This window comes from Trachemys scripta, chromosome 7 (genome assembly GCF_013100865.1).
Source record: "Trachemys scripta elegans isolate TJP31775 chromosome 7, CAS_Tse_1.0, whole genome shotgun sequence".
In the NCBI taxonomy this organism is placed as follows: Eukaryota; Metazoa; Chordata; order Testudines; family Emydidae; genus Trachemys; species Trachemys scripta.
Genome location: NC_048304.1, coordinates 31073579 through 31080420, shown reverse-complemented (window position 1 = coordinate 31080420; position 6842 = coordinate 31073579).

Sequence of the window (6842 nt, the reverse complement as noted above, 5' to 3'; positions counted from 1 at the left end):
GATAATAATCCTTCATCTATTTAGATTGTAAATTCATTGACTGTATCTCACTGAGTGTCTGTGCAGCACCCAGCATAATGGGGCCGCAATCTCAGCTGGGATCTCTAGGCGCTACCATAATGCAGAACTCATAATGGGCTCACCGATCTTAATTGGGGCCTAGAGACACTATCATAATACTATTAATAATGCACAGGTCATAATGAGGACCTCTAAGTCATTTGGGACCTTTTGGTTTTACTGTAATACAACGAGATTTGCTATGCTCACCTGGGAATACACTGCCTCTTTGGCCTTATTGCACGAGTAGAACATGCACCCCATGTGGGTTTGACTCTTATGTGCTGATTTCAAGTACCCTGCTGGGGCTTGGAAATTTTAGGGGTAAATTGCCCACACAGTGAGTGGCTGCTAGCTTTGAGTGCTCCCGCCTTCCACCACTGCTAGTAGGAGCTATTGCTTTCAGACACCAGTATCTGGACGCAATATAAACATAACAGATCTGGAATTTCTAGTTCTTAGGGCAGGGGCGGGCAAACTTTTTGGCCTAAGGGCCACATCTGGGTATGGAAATTGTAGGGCAGGCCATGAATGCTCATGAAATTGGAGGTGAGGGCTTCAGCTGGGGGTGTGGGCTCTGGGGTGGGGCCAGAAATGAGGATTTCAGGGTGCAGGAGGGGGCTCTGAGCAGGGGGTTGGGGTGAGAGCTCTGGCTGGGGGTGTGGGCTCTGGGGTGGGGAGTTTTTTAAATATTACAACGTTGCCAACTAGGGTGACCAGACAGAAAGTGTGAAAAATCGGACAGGGGTTGGGGGGTAATAGGAGCCCATATAAGAAAAAGACCCAAAAATCCGGACTGTCCCTATAAAATCGGGACATCTGGTCACCCTATTGCCAACCCTACCAATAACTCAGGCTGACATGGAGCTTGCTGAGTTGCTGTTAAACAGCAGCCAGGTTCCACTCCAGAGGCTGCTGCATCTCAGCCCTGGGTGAGCAATCTCCATATGAACAGCTGCTGCCATAGGTGCCAACTTTTCCTGGTGCCGGTGGGTGCTCGACCCGGCCCCGCCCCCTCCTGGCCCTGCCCTGCCCCCATTCCAACCCCTTCCCCAAAGTCCCCACCTCAACTCCGCCCCCTCCCTGCCCCATTGGACTTCTTCCCCAAATCCCTGCCCTGGCCCCGCCTCCTCCCCTGAGCGTGCCACGTTCCCGCTCCTCTTCCCTCCCTCCTAGCACTTGCCGCCACAAAACAGCTGTTTTGCGGTGGCAAGCGCTGGGAGCTAGGGGGAGAAGTGGGGATGCGGCGCGGTCAGGGGAGGAGGCGGAGGTGAGCTGGGGCAGGGCGGGCAGCTGACTGCCAGTGGATGCAGAGCACCCACCAATTTTTTTCCCGTGGGTGCTCTGGCCCTGGAGCACCCATGGAGTCAGCGCCTATGGCTACTGCACCCTGTCCCAGAGGTGGCTGCCTCCCAGCCCCAGGCAATGGATTCTCTGTATAAAACAACCCATGTCCCAAATCCGAGGCAACTGCATGCCAGCACTGAACGAAATGATTCCTCTCTGCCAGCCTCTAAGTCAAACCTCCGAGGCACCTGCACCTCTGCCCCAAAGCTGTTAATATTACATGTACTAGGGAAGCAAGTAGGAGACCTCAGCTGAGATTGGGGGCATTTGATATTGGCTCTTACAGAGACTGAGTAACTACAGGCACCTGCTATCCAGGGGAAGGGGATATGACCCATGTCCTGAGAGGCCTGGCAGGGAAAGGGTGTGGGGAGATGGGGCAACAGGAATTGCCCTTCTGTGGAGTTTCTACCCCCACAATCCCTACAGTCTGTCTGCAGCATCCCGCTCTATGGGGCTTGGGTGGCTCTGGCCCAGAGCTGTATAATCAGCCTTTCCTAATCTTCCCTGCCTGACCTCCCTGCTGGTGTCCTCACAATCCCATTATCTCTGGCCATAAAAAGAGAATGAATGGGAGGCAGCTGCAGCCGTGAAGGGCAACTGCCCTTCTCCTGGCACTGAGAGCCTGTTCCTAGCATGTCAGCAAAGGGAGAGTTCATTGTATGGGGGGAATAGAGGATTTTGGTGCATTCATTAATAATCAACAGCTTCACATTTATTCTCCCTGGCCAGGCAACATCAGGACAAGTTTCCCTCAATATCCTAGCCCAACCTTCAGCCTGAGGTTCTTCTAAGGCCAGTGTCTGTAACAGTTCAATCCCCAGTCCCTCCAAAATGCCTCCAGCTCATTTTGCATTAGGGTTTGCGGCTCATCTACCGAGCCTGGGTTGGGTCAGACCCCAGGACTAGAGCTGATCAGTGAATATTTATATCCCCCGCTGAAAATTTAGACTTTTTTTGTTTCAGGTCAATTGAAACATTTCATTTCAATCATTTCAAAACTTTAGTATCAATTTCAGCCTTCTTTTCTTTCACCCGGTTTTCAATCTCGCTTAGATTTCATAACAAGAAGTCATTTGGAAACGGAGAACTGGACATTTTTGCTTAACAAATGTCAAAGCAAAACATTTCAGCAAATTCAAAACTTTGTTTCTAGGCATTGTTTCACGTTGGGAAATGCATCAAAGCCAGTCGTGTTCTGCGAACTGTTTTGGTTTTTAGAGATTGATATTTATTTGACCAACCCCCCTGCCTCCAATTAAATTAAAAATTCCTGACCAGCTCCAGTGGAGGGTTAGCAGTAAGGGAGCCTTGTCACAGCAGAGGTAGACTGGCCTTGTGGTTATGGCACAGGTGTGGGACTCAGGAGAGCAGAGTTCAGTTCCTGAGTCTACTACAGATTTTTAACCGTGAGTGAGTAACTTAATCTCTGTGTGTTGTTTTCCCCATCTGTAAAATGGAGATGATAATCCTTCCTTTGTGTATTTAGACATGTTCTGTATTCCAGAACCCATCCAGAGCAGCATTATAGATGTGTAGCTAGGTCTTACGTGTTTGTGTATAGCTAGTACATATAGTTATTTGGAATCCAATGGCATCTGTGTAGTTTCCTCATATTCCCCTTTTGGAATGGCAGTGGTTTTCCACTGGGAGTCAAAGGGTTCCCACCTTACACAAGCGCTATATAAGGCAGGGGAGTGACATCATCGCAATTCTCTGCTTCCCCACCCAAAGAGACACTGAAAAACACCTGGAAGCAAGAACTGAACTGGGAGGGGAGAAGGGTTGAGCCCAAGCTGGAAGGGCGTCTAGCTTGTGAGTAATAATACCTGAGGTCTCAAGCTGTGGTCCAGTGCAGCTGCTTTTCAAGACTTTCTGTAATCTGCCTGCAACAATATCTAGGGTGAGAAATTACTATTTGTAACCAATTTCTTTAGTGAAACAAGCTTAGCTTGCGTGCTTTGTTTTATTTGCTTAGTAATCTGCTTTGTTCTGTGGGCTCTCTCTTTAACCACTTAAAATTCACCTTTTGTAGTAAATAAACTTATTTCTTATTTATAATATAACCCAGTTTGTGCAATTCGTAATGTGGGGGGGAGGGGGGAACGAGGCTGTGCATACCTTCCTCCACATTGAGGGAGGAGGAGGATTTCACAATATACCTTTGGGTCTGCACTCCAAGGGAGGAAGACACCGGAGTGCTGGGGCAAGTCCCTTTAGCGAAGTCTTCCCAGAGCTGATCTCAGTGTCTGTGTCATTCTGCAGTTGGGTGTGGCCCTGCCTGTGTGTGTGCTGGAGGAGGCTTAATAGCCTGGCTCATCAAGACAGGTAAAAAGGGTGCCTAGGCTGGCAGGACAGGTGGGCTCAGCGATATCCCAGTACATCGGGGGGCAACCTGTCACAATGAGATCTTAACAACTGGCAGTCACGGCAGGAGGAGATGCGGAAACAGCAGGGCTGCAAGTGGGATCAAACAGGAGGTGTCAAGTAATTGTGTTTTAAGGGAGCGCGCACACAGACAGAGAGAGAGAAAAAAGCACAGAGTGGGAGCCAGGCTGGATCCCAGGAAAGCCTGGAATATTGGGCCAGTTGCTTCTGCCCATATGGCCATTTTCTTAAGGTTGGCTTTTCCATGCTTACCAAAGGAATCAATGCTGATGCTGGATTCCTCGTGTCTAAGAATTGCTCTCTTGCTCTGAAAAGGCTGCATGGTGTGGCTACAGATTCTCTCTGTTTGCAGGCTCCCTGCAGGGGGATCAGTCTCTAAAGTCAGCTGGACTTGCCGCCGGGTGATCTAGTGTGTCTGAAGCCAGAAGGCCCAGTCTCTGATTTGGAGAGCTGTGAAGCTCTCCCTTGTGAAAGCCTAACCTTAGGGCTTAGTGGAGGACTAGGGGTCCTCCCAAGACTGTGTGAAGGCCAGGGTAACAAACTCCTGTAGATCTGTGCCTGATTCCAGCTTTCCTGATTCCATACCCAGACTGGAAGCTTGTGACGGCAAGTACTGCTTGTGAAGGACACCAGGGCAGGTGTTCAGGTTTCTGGGGGGCACGTGAGCACTTGTATTTTGTTAATTGTAAGAGGAGCCCTGGATAGTTGAACCTGGTCCTTGTTATTGCCAATGACACTTGGCAGACTGGCTACACTAGTATAAATATTTGGACTGGGAGGCTGGACAAATGTAACTCCAAGTTACCCCTTGCCTGGGGCCGGTGCCTTGGCCTGCTGAGAAGGTGTGTGTGTTCCAGTGACCCTGAGAGCTATGCCCGCGGCAGGGCCACTCAAGCCCCTGGTCAAAGGGCAGGGACCGGAAAACAGCCCACTGGTCCCCCAGCTTGGGGGCAGAGTGACAGGCCAACAGCTAATGCTCAGAGAAAAGGTAAGTTATAGACACACAACGAGGTAGCTCGTCTAGTAACCAGCATGATTGACGGGGATGGCGGAGCCCAAAGGGAAGTCTGACGGCGCAGGAAGGATTTGGAATGTAGCATTACTGGTAACAGGGGCAAAGCCTATGTCTCAGAACATGGGCTTAGCTCGGAAGAGGTCCAAAGGGGCCCAGAAGGACAGGAATCTTCATATGACAGGGTAAACTTACCCCACACAGGACAGGGAAGGGTTATCGCCGCACTGTGGGCAGAGGAAGCCATGACCCTACTGTGACATTCTATACATTGGGGGAGTGTACTGTAAGCCCCATATTCCTCATTTTTGTATAATTGTGATCTTACATATAAAGCATGCCTTGTAAGGTATCAGGGGAAAGGTCATGATCTGCCGAAAGTCATTTCTCTATCCATATATGTGTATCATTAATGAATATGAAGTTATGGGAATTGTGTTGTATGGTGGTCACTAAAACATGCTGTAAGTTGAGGAATCAGATATTCACTCCCCAGAGGCAAGAGCAAGGAAAGTAACCAACACCCAGGTGGAGTGTCAACCCATCAACAGCCATTCTCCAGCAAGACAGCTATAATGCAATGACTCACCTGCATGAGGCCACACAGGGGAATTGCTCAACCTTGCTTGGGGAGACTCAGCAATGCCCCCCAGACATGCCTGGACTTGTGTTCTACAAGCACATGGACTGAGAGTATAAAACAGACAGAGTAGACACATACTGGGCCCTTCTCCTGCCCCCACCTATGCTGCAAGAAACCAAGACACTGAGAAGAAGACAAGACTCCAACAGAGGAGATTGTCCTAGGTTTAAAGAATAAACCTGTATAAAGGACAGCAATATCCAGAGGGGTGAGAAAAGCTGCTTAATCTAGTTGCTGCCCAGTCTAATAGGGTTGAGAGTTTAGACTGCGTCCTTATATTTTCTTTTCTTTTGGTAACCACTCTGACTTGTTATGCTTTGACTTATAATCACTTTAAATCTATCTTCCTAGTTAATAAATCTGTCTGTTTATTCTACCTGAAGCAGTGCGTTTGGTTTGAAGCGTGTCAGAGGCTCCCCTTGGGATAACAAGCCTGGTACATATCAATTTCTTTGTTAAATTGATGAACTCATATAAGCTTGCAGCATCCAGAGGGTATAAATTGACACTTCAAGATGGAGGTTCCTAGGGTTGTGTCTGGGAGCGGAGATAGTGGCTAGTGTCATTCGCTTGCAAGTAGCTGGGAGCAGCTTACATGCCAGAGGCTGTGCGTGAACAGCCCAGGAGTGGGGGTTCTCGCAGTAGAGCAGGGTAAGGCTGGCTCCCAGAGTCAGGGATTGGAGTGACCTAGCAGATCTCTGGTCCAGATAACACCAGAGGGGAACATCAAACCCACATCCCTACTGGACATGCTCCAGGTGTAGCAGCAGTATAGAGCAGCCCGGCTCAGTCTGGGCTGATCACTGGAGGAAGGATGCTTCTTGCCCGGGAACCACTGAACCCCCGGACTACGGAAGCCAGAGGCACTGAGACCCAAATGGACGCCCCAGGGAGGTCTGAACTACAGGGAGTTGCACTGGCCGAGGAACCCAAAGACCCTGAAGACGCGCAGCTCACCAACAGGAGTGACAAGGTAGGAAGTAGCCCGGGGGAGGGGAGGCTAGCCATCCCGAGGCCAGTCAGCGTGTTGCAGACGGATCCCCGCTGACCTAGTGGCGGACGCACTCACCACTGGAAGGACCCTGGGCTGGGACCCAGTGGAGCAGGGAGGGCCCAGGTCCCCTACCTGGCCGTCACCCTCCTTCCCCCCCCGGATGGTGGCCTACAATCTACCAAGCGGCTGCTAGGCCAGACAGCCCTGCTTGAAGGGCAACTCTAGTAACTCCGACCGCTAGGCTATACAGCCACACCCGGAGGGACCTCTGAACCTCCATGTACCATCCCCAAATGGATAGTTTGGTGGGAAGGTTTATTAAGACTAAAAAATATGTTACGGAAATTCGTGGAGGAAGATCCCCACCACTGGGATGCTCTACTCCCCACTTTGTTATT